We start from the raw sequence: 25861 nt of genomic DNA on the forward strand, positions 1-25861 counted from the left end.
GTTTGTCGACCCAATACTGTGACATTTGACCTTGTGGTGACCTTCAACTCCTCAAGGGACAAGTTTGGTCACAAATGAAAATACCAATCAAAAGTTATTAGCCATAATCGAAACGTGTCGTAAAAACATAACATTGGCCTCTGAAAGTTCGTTGACCCAATACTGTGACCTGTGACCTTGTGGTGACCTTCAACTCCTCAAGGGACAAGTTTGGTCACAAATGAACATACCAATTAAAAGTTATTAGCCATATTTGAAACATGACCTTTGACCTTAAGGTGACCTTGTTTGGTAACATGCGTAACTTTGCATAAACATTCTTTACTCCAAGTTTGATTGACATTGAAGCACTCAGTACAAAGTAATTTTAGTTTTTGTAGTGTTACAGGTGGACGATGGACGGACGACGGATAGACAGACATCGCAGGCAATCCCTTATATCCCCATCTCACTAGACGGCGATTCCGCTAGGATCATCAAAAATCGACAAAACGCAGCGCATCGTGGCTTGATCGCTTTAAATCTTCTCCATCGTATCTTGAGCAGTTCAGAAGCGCGGAGGGTTGCCACCATAACCATGGTCGGCGACCTCGCTACAGAAGTTTTGAACATGTCCAAAACTTCCGAAGCGAGGTCGCCGAGGTTTTAGAGCATATCCCAACCGCCTAACGAGTGCATTAAAAGTGCCACATTCGTAACTCTGACGGGGTAGCAATGCGTTAGGCGTAACTAAAGCGCATCGAAAGTGGCCCTCATCGTCCATGAAAATTACCACTTTTACGTAACAGGAACCAACCATGAACGAAAGAAAGTGATGCACAGACCAGGAAGGTCGACATGGAGAAAAGTGTTTACATTTCATTTTTCCACGTACACTCAGTATGAATCTCCTCTGTTTATTAAAATTGTTTGTTTGTCATATACCATTGCAAGTCAATGAAAGTAAATCAAGTTGTAATCTTTTCAAATATATCTTCATAAAATTATCTCATTGTAGGATACGATTTGTAGTTTGCTCGTAAGCCGGTTTTTCAATATCATTATATACTATTCAATATTATATTTTATCCTTACAACTGAATGGATGACTAAAGTAATAGTGCAATTTCACGTCAGGTTCTAACTGGTGTGTTCCAGAATGCTAAGATGTAAGGGTAAAACCATATTCTGCATATCCATGTTGGTTTGACAATGACATTTGCCTGAAGAAATTCAATCATGTAACCCATTTTATACCCCGATCGCTTGAGATCATAGCATAGCAGAGTAAATGTATCACTGTCGCTCCGATCGTATCACTGTTGTGAGGTCTTGAATATCGCAATACGATCGCTTTAATCACGGAAGCAGCGTGTCTCATCGGCTTGAAAAAGTGGCAAAAACGTGGCAGCGTCGTAGCATTATCACAGCATTATCACAGCATTATCGCCTACAGCGCAGGATGAGCAAAGAGAAACCGTAGTGTAATCGCCTCACAGGCCAAAAAAGGAGACGGACGGCAATCGCGCCACGATTTGTTAAATCGTCACAGATCACCATGGTCGCCATGGTCGCCTTCCTAGTGAGATGGGGGCCTTAGTCTCCCCTCACCTCCGGTGGGCTTGACAAAAACTATCGTGGTCACATGCCGTATCTCAAGTCAAATGCTCAAAAACTGAGGGGGTTAGCACAATCCACAATATTTTTTCCATTAATTTATACAAATCTGTCACCATGGCAACACAGAGTTCAACCTTGAAGTTTGTATAACTATATACCAAAGTGGTCACATGTGCCACATTTTGATAATAAATAGTAATAATACTGAAAATAATTATACAGACATTTATAATGCGCAACATATCTGCTCAAAGGTGCTCAAGGTGCTCACAATTAAAGGGATCGTATAGTTTTGGTTGAGACCTAATTTCAGGTTTCTAACATTTTTTGGTGAGATAATGAGAAACCTCTTATGAAATATGAAGGAGCATGTAATTCTATGAGGAATTCAACATTTATTTGATGAAAATTGGCTTTGAAATGGCTGAGATATCAAAAAAGAGCGATTCTAATAAAGTGTGGGACCCACATTTTATTACAATCACTTTGTTTTACTTTGTTTTTGGATGTTTCAGTCCTTCCAAACCCGATTTTCATCAAATAAACTTTGAATTCCTCTTAAAATGGTATGCTCTGTACTATATCACAAGTGTTTTCTTGGTATCTCGCAAAAAGTTAAAAGCCCAATTCTCGTCTCCACCAATACTGTACCATCCCTTTAATGTTTATAACCAAATACACAATCCGACGGTATAATAAGGCTCTCTTACATCCGGTCGTGCGTGGTACTACGAGTGGTTTGTGTGCCAAAAATGGGCCAAGTAGTGAGATGCACGCAAGTGGAAAGTACTTTTTTTGGTGGTCGCAAACACAACGCATAGCACGCAGCCTGAAAACTGGCCAGCCAGTTTTTCGCTACGACCTGGCTGCGACGAACGTGATCAGCATAATAAAAAGTGCGTCAGAAGTACATGTTGCCTGCTCGAAAAAAATATCACAAAAATATTATTAAAATATTTCAAAAATCACCCAAAAAATATATTTTTACGATATTTTTTATCTAAAAATATACTGAAATTACAAGAAAAATACCTCAAAAATATATTTGTGAAAATATATTTTTTCATACAGTTTTGGAACACCAAATACTGTATGTTAAAAATATATTTTTTGAATATTTTTTGTCACATAATAATAATAATAGTGAGACTCTTATAAAGCGCACATTTCACCTAAAAAAGATACTCATGGCGCTATAGAACAGAGTACATATTGTGTCACGTTACAACAGTATCACAGAAACTAAGACAATAAACCAACAAACAATAGGCCTATATACGTACACATACTATACATACAGGTATACAATATTGTTAATTTAAATTGAAAATATATGTCTTGAGATTCTTTTTGAAACCATCAATGGAAGATGCTTCTCTAAGAGATTTTGGTAGGGCATTCCATAGTTTTGGGCCCATATATGAAAAAGCCCGATCCCCCCAATTATGCTTGATTCGAGGTACCTGTAATTTTAGCGAGTTTGATGAACGGAGATTACGTGGTGGTTGGTGAAGATGAAGAGTATTTTGAAAGTAGACAGGGGCAAATTTGTGCAATGTACGGTAAACAAGAAGAAGAATCTTGAAGTTAATACGTTTTTCTACAGGAAGCCAGTGTAGGAACCGAAGTATTGGGGTAGTATGCACAGTTTTCTTCTTGAAAGTAAGTAATCTAGCGGCACAATTCTGAAGACTTTGCAGTTTACTGAGTTCTTTTTGTGGAAGGCTGCAAAACAGAGAATTGCAGAAATCTAGACGAGACGAAATAAGAGCATGCATCAGTTTCTCTGCTGCTGATCTAGTTAAATATCTCCGAATTGAGCCCAGGTTACGCAAATGAAATCTTACAGATTGGGATACATATGAAATGTGGTCTTTGAATGTCAGATTTGCATCATAAACAACACCAAGATTACGAACTTTGTTCGAAGGCTTGATATTACTATTGCCAATTCTAACATAACATGTATCAGAATTCACTTTAGACAACATCTGTTTGGATCCTATCAGAATAAATTCTGACTTACTGTCATTAAATTTGAGACCATTTCTTTCCATCCATGCCTGAACATCATCAATACATAATTCCAATCGTTTTACAACTTCAGAGAGTTCAGTCCTAGTTGGTGAAAAAGATACAAATATTTGTATATCATCTGCATAACAGTGATACTGAATGTCGTGTCTTTCAAAAATGTGTCTAATCCTTGAAAGATGTAGTGAGAATAGAAGTGGTCCACCTACAGACCCTTGCGGGACACCGCAAGTAAGTGCAGCCGGATCAGAGTTACTGTCATTGATCTTAACATATTGTGAACGGCTGGTAAGGTAAGATTGAAACCACTCTAATGCAAGTCCTGTGACACCAACAGATCTGAGAGTCTGGGTGAGAATGGAATGGTCAACAGTATCAAAAGCTGCCGACATATCAAGTAAAACAACTGCAGTGATATTCCCAGCATCCATCTGTCTCAAACACTGATCTGTTAGGTCAGTAAGTAATGTCTCTACACTATGATCAGGGCGATACGCTGATTGGTGGCTATCAAGAAAATCATTCTCCTGCAAGTAGTCTCGTAGGCGTGAAAAGGAAACACGTTCCATAACTTTGCTAACAAATGGCAGGTTTGAAATTGGTCTACAGTTGTTTAACATGTTCTTATCTAAATGAGGTCTTTTGAGGGTTGGAAATATCACCGCTGTTTTCAATTCATTTGGCACAACACCTGCTGCAAAACTGCCATTTATTATGCTCGTAATGGCAGGGGCAGTCACTGATACACATTTTTTTATCAGATCCGTACAAAAAGGGTCTAATTCACATGACTTATTTGGAGACTTCATAATCATATTCTTAACCTCAGTTACAGAGGTTGGATTTAGTGAGTCTACGTGTAGTTTTGAAGTAGTTGCAACTTCAGCTTCACTTTTAACCACACGGACACATGGTAAGGATAAGCGTATATTCGCTATCTTATCGGCGAAAAACCGATTAAACCAGTTAGCCAATTCTTTGTCAGAATCATGCTCAGGTAGAGGGGATTTCTGTGCTGCTACAGCAAAAAAATACTGTAGAAATATGTTTTCTACCTATTTTTAATGCCTTTATGATTTGGGGCTACAAAAATACTGCAAAAATATATTTTTCAAATATTTTTGTTTTACGTGTTCGAGTTTGGACAAAATATATAATATTTTCTTGAGATATGTATGTTCGGTATCGAACATTTTATCTACGAGAGAGCTTTACTTACCTATCAATATAACAATTGCCATTCTAATGCCGATTAGAATTGCCCCCGGTAGCTAAAAATTTCTTTGAACCCCCTCGTTGCCCCGGCAACGGTAGGGAAACCCCTCACACACTCCCCTACATAAGCCCGAGCGCGGGTGATCTTGTCCTCTTTCGATGCCGATGAACCGGCTGAACCGCAGAGAGGGGAGGGAGGGACCTATAGGTAAGTAAAGCTCTCTCGTAGATAAAATGTTCGATACCTAACATACATATCTACTTCATTTTGCTTTACTTACCTATCAATATAACAATTGCCAGATTCCAACAGATCCAAGGATGGAGGGACTGTGGAAAACCTCAAGGTAAGAAACCTTCTTCTCTTACTGATCATGGCTAACGAGCTGCATGCTCGCCGAGGTAGGAGGCTAAGTCAAGTTGGAACTACTTCCTGCTAGGACAGGAAAGAACTGCAGAGGCAAACAAGGCCTCATTGGAAATAACGTCCGACAAGTAACAGGACGTAAAGGAGTTAGGATTATGCCAGTAGGCAGCCTTGAGAATATCTTCCAGGGGGACTCCCTGAAAGAGAGCCCAGGAGGAGACTATGCCCCTAGCGTCATGGGCCCGCATCTTATGGGAGAAGATCGAAGTCGTACGCCCAGCTTTAATAGCCTGAACTATCCAGCGAGAAATAGTATCAGGGGAGACCGAGCCATGGGGAAAACTGATACTGATAAAAAGATTGTCTGAAGTACGCAATTCTTCAGTTTTGTGAAGATACCATTTAAGGGCCCGCACAGGGCACCATAGTTTGTCTTGGGAGATGGAGGACAGAGTCTTAAGGGAGGGGATGGAGATCTCGCCAGGTGTAGAGTTCATGGTTTGATTCTTAGCCAGAAATTTGGCATGAGGGGATTAGTCTAACCCCGTTAGTTTCCGAACGAATGTGGCCAGGTTTGGTAGAGAGAGCGTGCAGAAAACTGTGTCTTCTCCCAGTAGCGACTGCTACTAGGAGAATGGTTTTGATGGTGAGATTAGCAAGAGAACTGTCGTGCATAGGTTCAAAAGGAGCCCTGGACAGAGCACGCAAAACTCTCGTTAAACTCCAAAAGGGACTCAGTTTCTTCTGAGGAGGCCTAGACAAAAAGAGGGATTTCATTAGTCTAGTCAGATGGGGAGAGGATCCTACCGTTTCTCCCCCTCTGAAGCCTTTATGTAAGGCTGAAATAGCCGATCTGTAGCCTCTGATAGTTGAGAAGGCTAAATTCTTGTCAAATAGATGCAGGAGGAATTCAGCAATCTCGCCTACAGGTGTTGTGGAAGGATCCACTTTCTTATCGTAGCACCACTTGAAGCAGTACTGTAGTCTAGAGTCATAAGTGGCTCGTGTAGACGGTCTAAGGAAGGAGGAGGATAGTTCTGCAGCCCTTCCCGAAGGACCTGCCTGGGACGCAATCTCCCTGAAATAGTCCATAATGTTAGCTTTAGGTTGGGAACCTTGGGATGGTAAGTGGATGTCCCTGGTTGACAGAGGAGATCCTCCCTGAAGGGAAGGATTACTGGGGGAGAGGTTAGAAGGTCTAACAATGTGGGTAACCAAGGCCGTTTCGGCCACCAAGGAGCTATCAGAAGGAGGGTTGCCTTGTCTGTTAGCACTTTCTGTAGTACCCTTGGTATCAATGCAAAGGGTGGGAATGCATACCCCAGAAACCCGTTCCACTGCATTGTGAATGCGTCCGTCATCAGAGCTGCTGGATCGTTGTGTTTTGTGCAATAAACTGGCAGCTGCTTGTTCAATGTCGATGCGAATAGGTCTACCTGAGGGGGACCGAACCTGTTGAAGATCTGTTTGGCAATGCTTGGATAGAGTTGCCACTCTGTAGGGAGATAACTTCCCCTCGACAGGAAATCTGCCACATAGTTGTCTTTTCCTGGTATGTGAGAGGCTATGAGATTCATCTCCACCAAATCGCACCAATCTAGAATGTCTAGAGTGAGATTGCACAAAGGTTTCGACCTTGTGCCCCCTTGTTTGTTTACATAAGATACTACCGTGAGGTTGTCTGACTTTATCAGAACTGTTTTCCTCCAAACTGTCTTTGAAGGCAAACAGAGCATTCTGTATCGCCCGCATTTCCAGTACATTTATGTGCTGACCCCTGTCTCTTTCTCCCCAAGTTCCTTGAACCTGGTCCGAGTTTAGTACTGCACCCCACCCCATAGTCTACGCGTCTGTGATAATGGTCATGGAGGGGGCTGGGGTAGTGAAGGGTTTTCCCATTTGTAGGGTATTTGGGGGCATCCACCGGCGAACCGCCTGGGACAAAGTCCTTGTAAGGCGGATAATTTGCGTCATCGGGTCTCTTTGTGGGCGATACTGACTGAGAAAGGCCATTTGGATCTGCCTTATTCTCCTTCTGCAATCTGGGACTGCGTCCAAGAGACTTGCAAGGAGGCCAAGAAAACGCAGCCGGTGCTTGGCTTGTGCGTGAGATATGCGGAGTAGGAATCCCCCTACTAGATAAACCTTGTCTATTCTGTGAGGGAGGGGATGGGCGAGCCTTAGTTTGAGGTTTAGTTTGGCGCCCAAGAACTCTGGATTCTGAGTGGGTTCGAGCTGAGACTTTTCGTAGTTTACGAGAAAACCTAGCTTGGAGACTAGGTCTAACGTAATGTCTAAGTGACGGCATAGTGTGTCTGCAGAGTTTGCTAATACCAGCCAGTCGTTTAGATAGACAAAAATTCGAATTCCCCTTTCTCGTAAGTGGGCTGCGAGTGCCTGAACAATTCGAGTGAAGATGCGTGGGGCAGTTTTGAGACCAAAGAGCAGAGCGCGATATTGGCACACTTTGTTTGCCACTGCGAAACCGACAAAAATGCTGTGCAGTGTGGGCAATGGGAACATGAAGGTAGGCGTCTACTAAATCCATGGAGACTGCCCAATCGTCTGCCTTGATGAGCGGCAGAATGTTGCGGAGATTTTCCATTTTGAAAGTGGAGTTTGCGATGTGTCGATTTAGCTTCTTTACATTTAGCACCATGCAGAATCAGATATATGTCAGAGATATAATGTTTTTGGGCAACTTTACCTATTATGTTTACAGAACTGTATCTTGTCCCCTCCTAGAGGTCTGTTGTCCCAGAACTGCTTGTCCAAAAAACGTTGCCTGGGATGTGGGTTTCAGGTAAAAATTTTTGAACGTGGATTCACTTTTCCACCCAGCATGTTTGAGAATGTCTGCTAATGGAAAATGTTTCCTCTTGGCAGACGACATTGCTGCTGATCTTGTTGAGTGTGCTTTGAAGAGATCAGTGTTGATACCTGATGCTTTCAACACAGTTTTAATCCATCGAGCGATGGTTTGCTTTGATGCCTTCCCATGAGGTTGCTTGTAGGTGACAAATAGTGCATTCACCTCCTTCCTCAATGTGCTTGTTCTGCTAATGTATTCTTAAACGTAGTGTACAATGCAGAGTTTCTTATCCTCGGGAAAGGCTTTCAGTGTTACTTTCACTCCAACATTCCTAGGTTAACTCTGCTTTATCAATCAGCCACTGCTATCTCCACACAATCTTTGGACACCTTCACATTGTCAAGGGTTAGATATGAAAGTGTTTGCACTCTTTGGGCGGAAGTCAACATGAGTAAAAAAACATACTTTGTGTGTCAGTTGACACAGCGAAATCTTGTGAGCTGGAGTTACTTGTCTGAGGTAGCTCAGCACCTTCCCTACATCCCATATGAAGCTGTATCGCGAAGTGGGTGGTCTGAGATTGAAGATGCCCTTGAAGTACCGGCAAATCCAAGGATGTTTAGAAATGGTGTATTTCTTGTCCCGTAGAAGAAGAACTGATGCGAGTGCACTCCTTGATGTATTCAAGGTGCTGTAGCTTGCTCCATTTTTGTAAAGGGAATTAAAGAACGCAAACAAATTTCCCACCTTTGTATGGGTCCAACATAAATGACGCTCGTGACAAAACCTTTGCCACTTCCTAATATACACCATATACTGCTCCTTGGTAGATTTCCTCTAAGACGCTGCCATTATATCAGCAGTCTCTTCCATCAGCCCTTGAGCTACGAAAAGTTTGCTCCAACCCTGCAACATAAGAGGGAGAGATGTGTAAGTGGATGGGGTCTACCTGTAATAGGTTGAGTTAACAATTGGTGTTTTCGCAATACCCAGGGCTCCTCCAGTAGCATGTTACGTAATACGGTATACCAGGGCTGTGTTGGCCAATTTGGCACTATCAAAATTCCCCTAGCACCATCTTGTCTGATCTTTTGGAGACACTTTGCAACTAGGCTAAAGGGGGGGGGGGGGGAATGCATAAAAATCTAGGGGTCCCCAATCAATGGTGAATGCGTCTACTGCCCATGCCCCTGGATCTGGTCTTCAGGAGACGTATGTTGGGAGCTGGGCATTCAGTCTGGCAGCAAAAAGGTCTACGTTTGGTAACCCATACCTCTGCACTATCTCAGTGAATATTGTCTTGTCTAGCATCCATTCTATATCTTTGAATTTCCTTGACAGCGTATCTGCTTCTGTGTTCTTAGAGCCTGCTAAGTGAGATGCTGTTATCCAAATTTGCCGTCTACTACACCAATCCCAAAATTAATGCCATTTCATTACATGCTTCAGACTTGACGCCGCCCATGTTATTCAAGTATGTCACCCCTGTGGTGTTGTCTAATCTCAACAGTATATGTGCATCTCTGACATTTCAACAGAAGCTTTTGAGGCCCAGACCGGCTGCTAGCATTTCCAGATAGTTTATTTCATTACCTGCTGCTCTTGCTAATTCTTGAGCATTCCATCTACCCCCTGTCTTAGATTGCAGGTCTGTGGCACCCCAACCTTGTCCACTAGCATCTGTTCTTATTTCTTTTGATACATGTACTTTCCCTGGGTACAGGGGTTTAGACACGAGATGTACATGAGATGACCACCAAACTAGTTCTGCCTTGACTCTATTCGATAGGCTCATATGTCTATCGAAATGTCCTTTCTGCTTTCTCAGGGCTCTGATTTTTACCCTTTCCAGCTGCCTGTAATGCAAGGGGCCGTACTGAGATGCTGGTAAGGCAGCCACAATCTTCCCAATGACTTTAGCTACCTCACGGATACTAGGTTTGTTATTAGTAAGTAAGGATCTGCATGCATCTTGAATGTCATTACTTTTACTGGCTGGAAGGGCGATTCTCATTTCAGATGTATTTAAATGGAAACCCAGAAATTCAATCTCACGAGATGGTTCAAGTACCGATTTCTCTGAGTGAATGAACCCTAGACTAGTCAAAAGGTCAGTGGTGGCTTGCACAGCTGAGCGAGTGTCTGCTTTACTGTTCCCAATTCTCAGTGTGTCGTCCAAGTACGACAAAACTGTGTGCCCCTGTTGTCTTAGTAAAGCAAGCTCTGGTTTCAGTATTTTGGTGAACAGTCTTGGGGCGGATGATAAGCCATTTGGCAAAGCTTTGAACTGCCACAATTGGTTTCTCCATACGAAGCGGAGATATTTACGAGAGTCTAAGTGAATGGGAATTGTGTAGTATGCATCACTGAGGTCTACTGAAGCCATATAACACCCTTTTGAGAGGAGTGGAATACCAGATTGAATATCATCTATTTTAAAGTGTTGGTACAGAACACTTTTGTTGAATTCGGACAGGTCAAGAATTAATCGAACTCCTCCATTCTTTTTTGGTCTCGTGAAAACCTCTGAAATAAATTCCCCTTCTTCATGGACACATTTTTCAATGACCTATTTCTCTTCAAGAACAAGAATCTCATGGTCAATCTTGGCTGTTTCTTCAGCATTCTGCTTGTAAGAATGCAGAGGTTTTTCTCGAGAAGGGGGAAATTTTTCTGGGTCAAAATCTATTGTATAGCCTTAAACTGCTTGTATGATGTGTGGGTCTCTCGTGATATTTTCCCAAGCAGGGAAAAATGGCTTCAGACGACCTCCGATGACAGCTGGTGCTGTAACTAGATCGTTATCTATGTTGTGTTCACAGTCACCTACCTGTTCTATTTCCTCCCCTGGCTTTGGCTCTGCCTGTGGTAGGTTGGCTGCTTGTTGCAACCCTCCCTTGCTGCTGACGACGGTGTGTAAGTGTGAGGAGGATCTTGAGGCCTCCCCCTCCAAGCCTTCCCTAAAATAGGCTGTGCAGATGAACCGGCCATGGGGTTGGAATGTGATGTTCGGCGGTCATAGCCCCTCCTCCAAGGACGGGCAAACCCAGTCGACGTGTTTTGACGGCGAGATGTCACATCCGGTTTCTTGTATGGCTGGAACCATGATTGCTCTCGTGTGAAGCGTGATTTCATCATGCCTGACATTGTTTTCCTTTGTTCTTGGATCTCTTTCACTTGACGCCCCAGGTCATCTCCAAACAAGTACTTTGTCACTTTGTGAGAGGGCTTGCACAGGTGGTGGAAATTTGAGTTCATGTCAGGCTTTATGCTGTCCTTTCTCATGCAGTTGAGGGAGAAATTTGCATCGCAGAGAAAGGCCATAGCATCCTGCTGAGCTTCAGACAAAGTTGCTGGAAGGGTACGAGCAAACGCATTTATCCCTTTCAAGAGGGATGCCTGGATCATTTGTAGTTTCAGATCCCTGAGTCTCGTCCCCGTGGAGATGTTCTCCCAGATTGTGCTGTTAACTTTAGGGGTTTCCAGACATGTGCAGTTTGATGGGCAGGGGTAGCGAGTTGCTGCTTTGTCAAGAGATTTCTGGTCAAGTTTCTGTCCCATCATATACACAATGGTGTCTGCGACATCCTCATCGAGTGGTTCCCCTATCCCGGACGGAGCCACGAATTTCTGAGCCATTCATGGTATCTTGAATTCTGGCCGTTTGTCTTTATCTGCCTCCTGTAGGCCTACACAAGCTGATCGCGTCATCATGGTTTGCCGATAGGAAATCGGCCATGCTGCGATTATCCGCCAATTCTATGTCGGGTGGTGAGCTGCTTCCCCTTTGCGTGTCGCACTTGCCATATTCACTAAAACAATCCTGCGGCGTGTTGGCATGTTGTTCTCCATGATGAGGTGTGCTCAAGGTCTCGATCATTTTCTCAAACATTGACTCGAGTTTCCCAATGCAGGACATAACCTCCGTGCTATTCTCCGCTGTAGTCACGGTCGGGTTTGGAGCGGTAGCAGCTGGTGCAGGCGGGTTCGGCTGTGCCTTCCCCAAAGTCGCGGGGCGGAATGCTTTAGGCCTCCCGTCGCTAGACAGAGTTTTGCCTGCAGCTTTCTTCTTCGCTGCCGGAGCTGGGCTGGCCTTAGGCTCACACAGCTCGGTATCTTTTTTGGCTTTTGCATTCTCCGATTTGTCAGCTGGTTCATCCATGCTGAGTACGAAACAAACCAGCGATATTCACGCTTTTAAGAGAGCACGAAATCAGTTCCGTATTTCCACGGATTTCAATGATATTTTCCAATTTTTTCGGTCAGATAAAAGTCGCTTCGCGATAAAACATTGCACTGGGACGAAGATGGCGATTGCGCGCGGAACGGCCTCTCATATTACGCAAATTCAGCCAATGGCTGAATTCTCTACTGTACATTACTTGATAAAATAGACGATTATATTATTTTCTGTAAAATTGGACTAAATCAGCACCTTTGCAGATGATTACTCCCCTTCCATCTTCCATATCATGCAAAGCAGGTGTGCACTGCCACATTGACCATTTTGTGGAATATTTTCTTGTAAACTTCATTTCACACCTGGGTATTATTCTGGTTGGTTGATCTGAATGTCCACATCATTTTATTTATTTTTTTCTAAGCAGGTGTATACCGGTATATGTTTTGCGGAAAAGGAAATGAGGGTCTTTTGGCATTTTCGAAATTACGGTTGAAACATCTAATGCACTTTTACTGAATTTTGTTTATTTTTTCATAAACACTCAAACGCGCAAACACAATTAAAAATCTCGAACAGTACAGGGGGTGATGGAGGGCAATTGACGGGGTAATCCGCTAGCAACTCTCCTTTTCCATCTGTCATATCTACCTTATGCCATTATCTGGACACCCTATTTGGTCTATAGGTGGAGCTATTCATCCTGTCGGTCTCGTGGGCCTTTTTGCCTAATGTCAGTTCCGTGAGCCTCTTTTGTCTAGTGTCGGTCTCGTGAGCTTTGTTTGCCTAGTGTCGGTCTTGTGTGCCTTTTAAACATAGCGTCGGTCTCGTGAGCTTTGTTTGCATAGTGTCGGTCTTGTGAGCCTTTTGTGTGTCGTGTCGAACTCATGGGCTGTATAACTTGTGGGCTTATTTTACTTGATGTCGAATTCGTAGGCTTTACTCAGTGTCGAACTCATGGACGATACAAACTAGTGAGCTTTTGACTCGTGGGTGTGGGGTCGGCTTCATTGATTTTGTGACGTGACGTGCACCCGACTTTGTAACTTATTGTTAATGCAACAATTCTAAGGGATAGTACAGTTCTGGTTTAGATGAGTATTTATAGGTTTTAGCTTTTTGCAAGATAATCGAAATCCACTTATACAACTCTAAGAGGAATTAAGTATTCATTTGATGAAATCGGTTTGGAAATGACTGCGATGTCCAAAAATAAAGTTAAAGAAAGATGTCCAAATAAAAGTACATGAGCCATCACATTTTATTAGGACCTCTCTTATTACTTTATTTTGGATATATTGGCCATTTCATAACCGTTTTTCATTAAATAAACTTTTAATTCCTCTTCGAACTATATGTCCTCTTAGCAAGTAATATAGAGCACGTTGTCAACCGGTTCAATGCGGGCGCAAAAGCGCATTGCGGTTAACCTTACTGTACGATACATTTTATTGATGTTTGATGGTAACGTATCTGATGTGCCGTTACCGTTCTCAAGCTACTATCTACAAAATGTTTATTTTCTCTAACAATTTCTGTCGAGTGATTAATCATTACCTTAAGTATTCAAAAGTATCTGAGCTTTGTTTTTAATTAGAGCATACTTTTTTCTAAATGAAGCAAAGTTTAAGTAATGTATCTGATATCAGCTCATCGTAACATGAGGCCTCTGTGGCTTCGGATCAGAGTATTTTTTGTAACAAGAGATTCAATGAATAAAACATGGTTCCATGTATGCGTTAGGTTGACTTTGTTTAACACATGAAATTGCACTGCTATGCGGTATTACTTTGATCGTTTCTCAAGAGTCTGAAAAAGGGTAACGTATCTGACTGCAATTTGGCAACATGATATAAATGATCTCTTAGAGAAATATCAAAACATCATATTGTTATGTAATATTATTTGTCATTCAGACACTTGAGGGGCAATGAAATGAGGTACAAAAGATTTGATTTGAATGATATGTTAACGAGTAACAACTTGTTATATGAGCATGTCCTTCTGTGGCGACATGGGGTGTTTAGGGTTACATCAAACTTCGAATCGCATATTTCTAGTATTATCCTGGATGTCCCAATAGCTGTATTGATATGTATTTCACAGGTCTAACCTCTGGAATGAATTAAACTAAAACTAGAAATGTCGCTATGGCGACTGGTATGCCTCCGCCATAATGCATGGTTCTCCTCATAGGTCTATGGTACAACATCTTGACAATGACACTTTCACATAATTGGCAAAATATTAGAATGACGGGTTTGTTACAAATTTGTTAACCATTCACTTTCCTTGAACTAGGTTTAATTGGATGGATGGCTATACTGCCTAAGAGCACAGGTATTTGAGGATTTGAGGATCTTTACTTGACTTTTGACTCTTTTATAAGTCTATGCATTGAGTAACTTTCAAGGTATGGAAAAAAAGTGTAATTTCAGTATCACATAGTAACATTCTTGCATTTTAACTTAGCCTTTGACCCTGGACCTTTGACCCTATGACCCTAAAATTCCTGAGAGAATCACTGTCAGGTTGAACATGCATAAATATGTATTGAACATGCATAAATATGTACTTAGTTTCATGATGATACCTCAAGTCACTTTCAAGATATGGAAAAAAAGAAGTGAAATTTAGCACTTTCACTTGACCTTTGACCTTTGGGCAAGAAACTTCCAAGAGAATCTCTATTGGGTAATACATATGTCAAGTTTCACGAAAAATCTGGCATGTATTGCATAAATATGAGGGAAAAAGTGAAATTTTGAGGAGTTGACCTTGACCTTTGACTCCCGACCTTTGACCCCTACATTCCCTAAATCATCACTGCAAGTCAGTACATATATATGTACTATAAAGTTCCATGAAGATACCTTGAATCACTTCCAAGATATGGAGAAAAAAAGTGAAATTTTAACATCTTAACCTGATCTCTGACCTTTGACATCAGACTTGAAACTCACTCTGGAGAATCTTTATTTGGTATTACATGTATACACCAAGTTTCAAGAAAAAATCTCGATAAGGCGTTGCATAAATATGGGGCAAATAGTGAAATTTTGAGCATTTGACCTTGAACTTTGACCTTGAACATTAGCACCCAAAAGTTAATAGGCACAACTTCGTCCACTCATGCATATACATACCAAGTTTCACTAGGATACCTCAAATGGTTTTTTAGTTATGCTGTCCACAAAATTCATTACGGACAGACGGAAGGATGGACAACCTGAAAAAAAATACCTCCGGCGACACTTCGTGTCTGAGGCATAAAAAATTGATTTCTGAGGGAAAAATATTGATTCAAACTGCATGAACATGCTGGCGACACGAAAATCACAGTTTTGCACACTTTTTGGGAGAATGGCCCAGTGGATGCTTTGTCAAAAGTGACTCGGAAGAGGAAGCAGCCCAGCCCCCCCCCCCCCCCAGCTCCTGAGTAAATTTTTTTCCCCCCGCTCTTTTCAGAAATCATTTTAATTTGAGGGATTTTTAATGGTAGCCATTGCAAAGTACATTTTTTTGTTGTTGCAAATGTGACCGCAAAGCTCAAAACTCACAAAAGTAGAACTTGGTCAAAAATGATATTTGGGGGTCATTTTTATACTTAGTTCAGAGTGCTAAGCTCCAAGCTTGAAAAATACTTAACTTGTTAGAACTGGACCATCATAAGTCATTAAAAAATTGATTGAAATAAGAGACAGATAGGAGATGCAATTTCATAAATTGAAAAAAAAAAGAGAGAAGAGCAGATTTAAAGATTGGGATTGCTTAAGCATGCTCTGCAGAAGCATAAAAAAAACATATATTTCATTGTGAAAGAAGTGCATGTCCCCCCCCCCCCAAAAAAGCCCCCAAAAAACAAGAGACCTGCGGGTCTAGCGCTCACCTGAGTATCGCAAGTTCACCTTTCACGCAGTCACTAATCTAAACTAGAAATGTCGCTACAGCGACTGGTTATACCCCCGCCAAACAACATTTCATAAGCTTTGGTCAAAACAACATTTCATAAGCTTTGGTCAAAAAACTGAGGAAGTAGTTAAATCCGCAAGATCTTTCCTTGATCTTCTGCCATTAATATGCCGTTACCATGGCAACATACTTTCGGGTACTGTCGAAAAATGCGTCTTGCACATCTACAACCAAAGGCACACATCTGTACCAAGTTTCATGGAAATTGGCCAAAAACTGAGGAAGTAGTTTGCAACACAAAATTTTCCATCATTTTGGCTCATAATATGTGAGCTGTTACCATGGCAACATACTTTTTGTCACTGTCAAGAAATGTGTCATGCTGACCTATATCCTAAGACAAACATTCATATGAATTCCATGAGAATTGGAAGAACACTGATGAAGCAGTTTTGCCATGAAGCATTTTGCCCTATATTTTACCAATAACATGCCGTTACCATGGCAACGCACTTTTTGCCACTGCGGAAATATGTGTCTTGCACATTAACATATTCAGATGAACATCTGTACCTAATTTCATAAAAATTGATCAAAAACTGTGGGAGGAGTTCGCGACGCAAGATTTGTACCCATTTTTGCCCATAATATGCCGTTACCATGGCAACGTATTTTTGGGTACTGTCAAAAAATACGTCTTGCACATCTACAACCCAAGGCACACATCTGTGCCAAGTTTTATGGGAATCGGTTGAAAACTGAGGAAGTAGTTCGCGACGCAAGATTTGCAACGGACCGACCGCCCGACCGACCTCCCGACCGACCGACCGCCCGACCGACCGCCCGACCGACCGCCCGACCGCCCGACCATCCACTGATTCCTATATACCCCCTTCAAACTTCGTTTGGCGGGGGTATAATTATTCACAGCTCTACTAAAATTTGACCAGGCATTCTCAAGTAGAAGATGAAAATGTACAATAAGGGCCCAAATTTTTTAAGATTCCTTAATTTGGGGGGATTGGGGCCCCCTGGGGCCCTCTGGGTGGGGCATGGTGCCCATTTTGATAAATTGAGATCCTGACCCCCTAGGGATGCTACCTGCCAAGTTTGACGAAAATCCATCATGAGGTTTTCAGGAAGAAGATGAAAATGTACAATTCAGGCCCCCATTTGGACCTTCCCAACCCCCCCCCCCCCCCCCCCCCCGCCCCCAAGAGGGGCACCCCTGGATCTGCTATGAACAAACTTGAAACTACAGTCATCAATGTACTCACTCATAGTATTATCTTAGCTCTATAACTTCCGATTCTAGAGAAGATTTTTTAAAGATTCCTTCATTTGGGGGGGGGGTGGGCCCCCTGGGGGCCCCTGGGTGGGGCATGTTGCCCATTTTCACAAATTGAGATCCTAACCCCCTAGGGATGCTACCTGCCAAGTTTGGTGAAAATTGGTCATGGGGTTCTCAAGAAGAAGATGAAAATGTACAATTTAGGCCCCATTAGAACCCCTCCCCACCCCCCCTCCCCTGGGTCCCAAGGGGGGCACCCCTGATTCTGCCATGTCATGAACAAACTTGAAACTACAGTCATCAATGTACTAACTCATAGTATTAACTTAGCTCTATCACTTCTGGTTCTAGAGAAGAAGAGATTTACAGATTCCTTAATTTTGGGGGGTTTGGGTCCCCGTGGGGGCCCCCTGGGTGGGACATGGCGCCCATTTTAACAAATTGAGTTCCTAACCCCCTAGGGATGCTACCTGCCAAGTTTGATGAAAATCGGTGTCGGGGCTTTCAAGAAGAAGATGAAAATGTAAAAAGTTTATGCACGACGGACGACGCACGCCGGACGAAGGGTGATCGCAATAGCTCACTTGAGCCTTTGGCTCAGGTGAGCTAAAAAAAAACAAACAAACAACATAATTCAGAAATTCTGCTAATATCTCAGTTTTGGTTTTGTTTCAATTTTTTTTTTTTTTGTTAGTTCACCATGATGTAAACGATGTGTCAAGCATCTATGGCGTTGCTTTGCTTCACACACCGTACTAGCCTTTTGCCAAGGCAAAGGCTCTCGCAATGGACTCGCATGCACACAGCGATCGCATCGGAGCAAGCTGACCCATCACGCGCTGCATGTGCAAGTCCATTACTCTCTGTTTGCGTGTACTGAAATTATAGCGAGCTGCCTTTTGCAAAAGGCTAGCACTGTACGAAAGACATAATTATGTGTTAATGATAATCCCCCCGGGCAAAACAACAGTGAATTGAATTGAACAGTGAATTCAAATTTGGTGTATATGATGAAAGTGAGGTGTAGATTTGTAGGATATGTTTCTCATGTGTGTTTGTTGGAGAAAGCATCGCCATGGTAATTTTAATTTTCCTAAAATTTTGTGGAGTGAATTATTTCCACAGTATTTAAGTAATGTTACTTTAAATTTGGAATGTGTAATGATTTATAGGTGTAGTTATGTAAGACTCACTTTGTGTTATTTTGATAAGGCGCTGTCATGGTAATGGTATATACACATTTTTGGGGGGAATTTTTTGGAGTGAATTATAGAAATACATATTGGGATATGTAGGTGATATATTGTTTGGTGTATAATGATGATGTAGGAAAGGATATTAATGAATATATTTATGGGTTGAATAATGGTATGAAAGTGATATATATTAATAGTTTTTGTATAGTTGTAAATGTCAGGTTAATGTATTATGTTGTTATGGTGCATATGTTATTGTATGTTAATATGAGTGAGTTTCATTCATATTTTGTTTATGTCTGTGGTGTACCTGTGATGTATTGAATGTTTATTTTGTTGTGATATCCAATGTACAAAGAATTTCCAGAGTGGACAATAAAGTAATCAATCAATCAATCAATCAATCAACAGTGAGTGTAAGTACCGTATGCACCGTACGTCGCGGCATACGATCGCTCTGCTACACTACTGCTAATGTTTTTCTCATTCTACATTATGAACATTTTGCTTCTGACACGCACCCAATATGAGAGACACGTCTACGGTAGATACACGTGTATGATAGCACGATTGAATGTGTGTTAATCCCTCTGGGTGAAACAATAGCAAGTGAGTACCATATACAAGTCTCATATTCTGCGTCTTCAATTTTTCGCCAATGTCCGATGAATACCATGAAAAGAAAGTTTAAAAGGAAATGAAAAATAGAGCAAATACATGCTGCATTCTCGGGAAAGTTTGAGCTGAAATAATATGTATGACACACACAATATTTGCATGGAAACTTGTGTGGGTTTTTTTTCTTCAATTCTAAGTCCAAAAGTAGGGGTGCGTCTTATACACGGGTGATTCTTATACATGGAACTTTACGGTAGTTAGTTTCTCTGAGCAAAAGTTAACCCCAGCTCAGTTAATCAACACTTAGCTGGTGGAGCTCCTGAAAAATAGGACATTTACATACTTTCCTGAATGCTTATGATTATCAAAACACATCATCTTCCAGAGCTTTGTGCAAGGAATCTCCTGGGCATGTAAATTTTGGTATTGGATCAACATTTGTGGTCTTATCATAGTTTTTATCTCCCCCAATTCAAGTTTGGAATTTTGACAGGATTTTTCAAGGCACCACAGCACTGTTTTTCACTGAAGTCCTAGCAACAGGCGTATGCACTCTCTGGATCCCGGAAATGCATCTAACTTGTTGTGCTATCTTACATGTATTACAACACACATAACCAGTAAGCTGTGATGCACCTTAATTTGTGACATCATTACTGGAGTTATAGAAATCAACACTATCTTCAATTGTGATGTCATTGGAGTTAAAAAAAAACATACATAAGCAAGTGAATTTCATTGGTTGTATCGCAGGATCATGGTTTGTGGGTTTACGTCAAGATGCTTATCACATGTCAACACAACTCAGCATTACTAGCATGTTTCTGTGATAGTAATATGACTGACAAAAGACATGGTGAGGAAACATGCAAGTTATGCTCGGTCTCGGGGAGGGTGCATTCCAATGTCTTTTGTTAATCATATTAGTACTTTAGCAATGATTGACAGATGAGGTCACAACAAGAATCTTGGTTTGGAAGATTTTTTTGTGAGCGTATCGAAGTAATCTGAAGCAAAACAGAAGAAAAATTATTTTAAAATATATGGATTGTTTCTAGATATTTGTTTCACCTCAAAAATGTTGTTAAGGGTATCATGAATCAACACAAATCAATATGCATTTGTATGCCATAAAACCTTTAAATCAAAGAGCATATGATTTCAACAACCTGGGAGTTTGGGAGATTGTCCTGGGGAGAAATAAATAGTTACTTACCTTCAATGATGCATTCAAATGAAAAAAGACAAAAATTGACTCTTCAACCTTTCAGCCCATTGATCCACCATGCACAAAGTACATGCAGTGTTAAAAGGCGCTAGTATGAAGTATGAAAGGAGAATGAATTTACGATCAATAGTTTATCAGTAGCAGTTTGAACACCCTATCTTTATTGACTCAACTCTGCTGCCTGTTCAAGGAGGTTGTCCTAATGGATCATTGTTGTAGTGACAGTACAGACATGGCTTTAGGATTAGCCTTGGCTTTGGAATTAGCCTTGGGCTTAAGCTCTTGCTTTCAGTTTCAGTTGCCTCATAAACTCATGTACCAATGGCAATGCTTGAGTTGAAGCTGAAGCTGATGACATTCCTACACCTGCAAGCTTAAGGAAAGTTAATAGCACCTTTGTAGTGGGCACTGCATTGGCTTTGAGATGGTAAAGTGTTTTTGAACAATGCTTGGCCTTCATCAATGATGTCTCATCCCTGCATTCTTCTTTGGAATGAGCGCTGCATAACAAATTTGTACATGTAAGTTCGAAGTCACACCTGATATTCTGCGTGAAGGTAACCCATTCATGATGAATATCTTTAGCTTTGGGACACCTTTAAAAACTTCATACTGGATTTCTGTTGGATGTGTAATAACATCATCCAACCACACAGGTACTTGGCATGATGATGGTGGATGTCAACTGAAGCCAAATTTTTATTGTGACTGAAGTATCACTTACAAAGATAACAAATACCCTGTCCTGGACCTAGTGTGATCCAACAGTTGTACCACAGTGCTAGGACAGTTGTGTGCATACATGCGATAGTCCCATTGCTATTAAAGCCTGTGATGCTTTTGATTGCCTGTATATGTATGCAGAGATCTATGAGCTAGTCTTTGGTGCAGGACGTGTGCCGGTAGCGCTCTTGTTAATCTGGCTGACAAATTACTCTCCTGGAATCAGCTGATAATGAAAATACACAACCTTCAAGAGTTTGGAGCTTGGAATCCTCTGGAGATGCCAAATTTCATTTGGAACAACATTTAGTGAGTTATCATCACTTTTATCATACTTTTGTATTGTTTTTGATCGTTGGACTCTGGGAAGATTCCTTTCAATTAAGCCACAACAACTTGTTTTTATCACGTCCTGGCAACAGGCGCCTGTGCCCTGGAAACTCACACAACGCGCACCTATCCAGCCAGCTGCGATGCAAACCACCATTGTGACATCATCCGGGCTAAGGAACTTTGAACTTTGGAAAGGACAACACCATGACCCTGCTTTTGTAATGATAGTAACAAGCGTATACGTTAGAAACACATGCAACAAGTGCGCAACCAGTCAACAAACCTCATTGTTATGTCACCACTTACAGTCAACGCAGCTTTGTTCCCAATGATTCCTAGTAACATGCTAGCGGAACTTGCTCATGATATGATCCACGGAGTAGATAACACTTTATGCACTTTATGACATCATCTAGAATTCATCACACGCTGGCTGGAGCTCTTTACATGGCGTCTACCTACAACTACTAGTTATACATCGACAACAAACTATTACATGTGGCTAATACGAGTAGTTGTTTCCATGCAACAGTACCCACATGAGGGATACATGAGGGTTGGCAACAATTATGCGTCATGGAAAGGAGTCCTAGGGAAAAATGGTCTGGGCAAAAAGTAATGGCTTATTGCTACTGGAAACCTGCACTGCACACCAGCTACTCATTACCAATACAGTCCTTTGTCTACCAACTGTAACAAGACGACATGGATGCATCCTCGCTCCAAACACATCACAGTCGGACAAAGGACAGGCAAGAGTCACCAAAGCCATGTGCAGTGCAGAGTGCTGGACAGATCACCATCTGTTGATCTCAAAGCTCAGTATCAGGATTCAACCACACAGACGTCCTCAGGGAAAGAAGGCATTGAAACGTCTAGCTGTCTCAAATTTGGAGAGAGATCATGTTAAGCAATCACTCATCAAAGAGATCAACAGCAAGCTACATCAACAAAGTTTCACCTCACCGGATGTTGAGTCTGACTGGATTCTCTTTCACAGCATTGTCTACGCCGCCGCCTCAGAGATGGTGGGTCCCATCACATGAAAGCACGACTGGTTCGATGACAACAACGAACACATTCAGTCTTTACTGGAAGAGAAGCATCACCTTCACCAAGCACACATCAATGACCTGACATCAGTGTCCTAGAAAGCTGCTTTTTGCAACATCAAAACAACCATACAGTTCGAGCTACGGCAAATGCAGGATGCATGGCTAAGCGATAAAGCTGATGAGATCCAGTCTTATGCTGATCACAACAACATGAAAAATTTCCACAGAGCGCCAGAGACTCCAACTCTCCCACTTTCGACGGGAGATCTCCCGCCGAAAGCCCATTTTTGCAAAATCTCCCATTCTCCCACTTGAGATTTAATTTCTCCCGCCCTGGCTCTGTGTCTCCCATTGGAAAGGAAATAAGCCTTAGATAGCATGAGAGAGCATCAAGAACCCTTGAGCTTCCAGGGCCCCGGCCGCAAGGAACTTCGCGCTCGTGATGTGCGCTTTGTGCATATCAACTTGGAGTCTCCCATTTGCTAGGGGTTTCAGGTGGGAGAATCTCCAGATCAGAAGGTGCTTGGGGTTGGAGTCTCTGGAGCGCTCAAGACAGTATATGGACCAACTTAATTGGGATCGTCTCCCATCCTCAGTGCAGATGGAAACGTACCGATCATGGACCAGAAAAAGGTTCTTGAATGCTGGGCAGAACACTTCAGTTATGTTCTCAACCATCCATCTACCATCAGCAAGGAAGCGATCACAAGGCTGCCCCAGGTTCCGATCAACCACTCTCTTGCCGATATCCCTACAGAAGCTGAAGTGGTAGAGGCAGTAAAGCATATGTCCTGTTGAAAAGCACCTGGTGCTGACTCCGTCCCTGCAGGAATCTATGCCTCTGGTGGCAAAAGTGTTAATAGAAAGCTCTCTAAGCTATTCCAGTCTATGTGGAACCAAGAGAAAATCCCACAGGAACTTAAGGATGCTTCTATCGTCCATTTGTACAAGCGCAAGGAAATCGACAGGTGTGCGACAACCACTGTGGCATCTCGCTGCTTTCTGTTGCCAGGAAGATCTTTGCCAGAATCTTGCTGAACCGCCTGATCAACCACAGTCAGGGTATGTACTTCAAATGTCCCATGAACATTTGCCAAAGCGAATGCTCTATGGTGAACTAATGGAAGGCAAGCGCTCTCAAGGAGGTCAGAGGAAGCGCAACAAGGACACATGAAAAGCTTCCAAGAAATGCTGTAGCATCAACCTGGACAGATAGGAAGCAACGGCACAAGACCGATTTGTCTTGTGATCCATGATCAGTTCTGGTGTGTCAGGCTACGAAGTGAGATGTGTGGAGGAGCAGGAACAAAAACGGCAGTGACGAACAAGCAGAGTGACCTCTCAGCCTGGCCTACCTCTGGCATTACGTCCACACTGCACCGTATATTTTAGGGCGAGGATCAGACTGATTAGCCATGTTTGCACTCACGAATTGAGCAATACTAGAATTTGTAGTTGTCTTTGCCTGTGAAGGACAAACATCATCATCATGTAAGCATGTAACTGGTACATACTTACTAGTATCAATGAGCACTGAATGCACTTTGTGTGCATTGCATAATTGCCTACAGAGATCAATGGGCTGAAAGGATGGAAGGCCGATTTTTGTCTATTTTTTTTTTTTCATCAGAAATCATAATTTCAAGGTAATCAAACATTTGGTATTTCTTCCTGGAAGACTCCCCAATCCCCAGGGTTGGTCTAATTGTATGTTCATTGGTTAACAAGTTGTTTTAAGTAAAATGTCTGTATTTCTGTGATTACGTATAATGGGCTTCTTGGTACAGTGCAGTTTTCTCTGGCCATGTACATTGCCACGGTTCAAGGCCAGTAGCAGCCGAACAGGCAGGGCCTCAATGCCACTGCTTGCACTTCAGCTGTCCTCTCCTACATAGGTCAAATCGCTACCTGATGCTGAGCCTGATCTCAACTAAATGCTTATACATCTTCATTCACCTTTGTGGGGTTGATCATGTGGCGTGACTGTTACTGAAAACTGCAGCAAGTTTCTTATTAAAGATATGTGACAAATCATTTGTTTTTCTTTCAAGTATAGTGACCATGAAGTCAATACAGTTAAACCTGTCTATAGCGGACACCCAAGGGAAGCAAAAAGAGTGGCCACTTTAGACAGGTGGCCACTACAGACAGGTTATCAGACTTTTGTGTGCATTGACTACATGTACATGTATCATCGTTGTATACATCTATAAATACTTTACATGAGCATGTGTATGTAAATACATATGCACACATGTGTTTCATGCATTGAACAATGCCGGTATTCATCAAGTTGTTGCACAGTAGCACTGTATAATCGTGAAGAAAGCTTTACACTAGTCGATTATTGTGACGGAATAAGTGATGAATGATCACTGAAAGTTACCCATGAATGACTGGCATGGCTACAAAGCAGAAAAACACAATGAATTATCGGCTTGGCTGCAGCATCAGCTCCATGTGGGTCTATTGCTGCTCCTGGTGGCCGCTATAGACAGGTTAACTAGAAATGTCGCTACAGCGACTGGTTATACCCCCGCCAAACAACATTTCATAAGCTTTGGTCAAAAAACTGAGGAAGTAGTTACATCCGCAAGATCTTTCCTTGATCTTCTGCCATTAATATGCCGTTACCATGGCAACGTACTTTCGGGTACTGTCAAAAAATGCGTCTTGCACATCTACAACCAAAGGCACACATCTGTACCAAGTTTCATGGAAATTGGGCAAAAACTGAGGAAGTAGTTTGCAACACAAAATTTTCCATCATTTTGGCTCATAATATGTGAGCTGTTACCATGGCAACATACTTTTTGTCACTGTCAAGAAATGTGTCATGCTGACCTATATCCTAAGACAAACAATCAATATGAATTCCATGAGAATTGGAAGAACACTGATGAAGCAGTTTTGCCCTGAAGCATTTTGCCCTATATTTTACCAATAACATGCCGTTACCATGGCAACGCACTTTTTGCCACTGCGGAAATATGTGTCTTGCACATTAACATATTCAGATGAACATCTGTACCTAATTTCATAAAAATTGATTAAAAACTGTGGGAGGAGTTCGCGACGCAAGATTTGTACCCATTTTTGCCCATAATATGCCGTTACCATGGCAACGTACTTTTGGGTACTGTCAAAAAATACGTCTTGCACATCTACAACCCAAGGCACACATCTGTGCCAAGTTTTATGGGAATCGGTTGAAAATTGAGGAAGTAGTTCGCGACGCAAGATTTGCAACGGACCGACCGCCCGACAGCCCGACTGCCCGACCGTCCGCTGATTCCTG

General features: G+C 42.0%; 1 protein-coding gene and 2 pseudogenes across 1 annotated transcript in view; all 3 read right to left on the reverse strand.

The window, feature by feature from the left end:
- LOC140230890 (uncharacterized) overlaps window positions 1–25861 on the reverse strand; it is a 297769-nt gene that overhangs the window by 30190 nt on the left and 241718 nt on the right. The window lies entirely within an intron of this gene.
- Window positions 7932–8942, reverse strand: LOC140230889 (uncharacterized; annotated as a pseudogene).
- LOC140230888 (uncharacterized) lies at window positions 10863–12189 on the reverse strand (annotated as a pseudogene).

The sequence above is a fragment of the Diadema setosum genome, chromosome 7, assembly GCF_964275005.1.
Source record: "Diadema setosum chromosome 7, eeDiaSeto1, whole genome shotgun sequence".
NCBI lineage: Eukaryota > Metazoa > Echinodermata > Echinoidea > Diadematoida > Diadematidae > Diadema > Diadema setosum.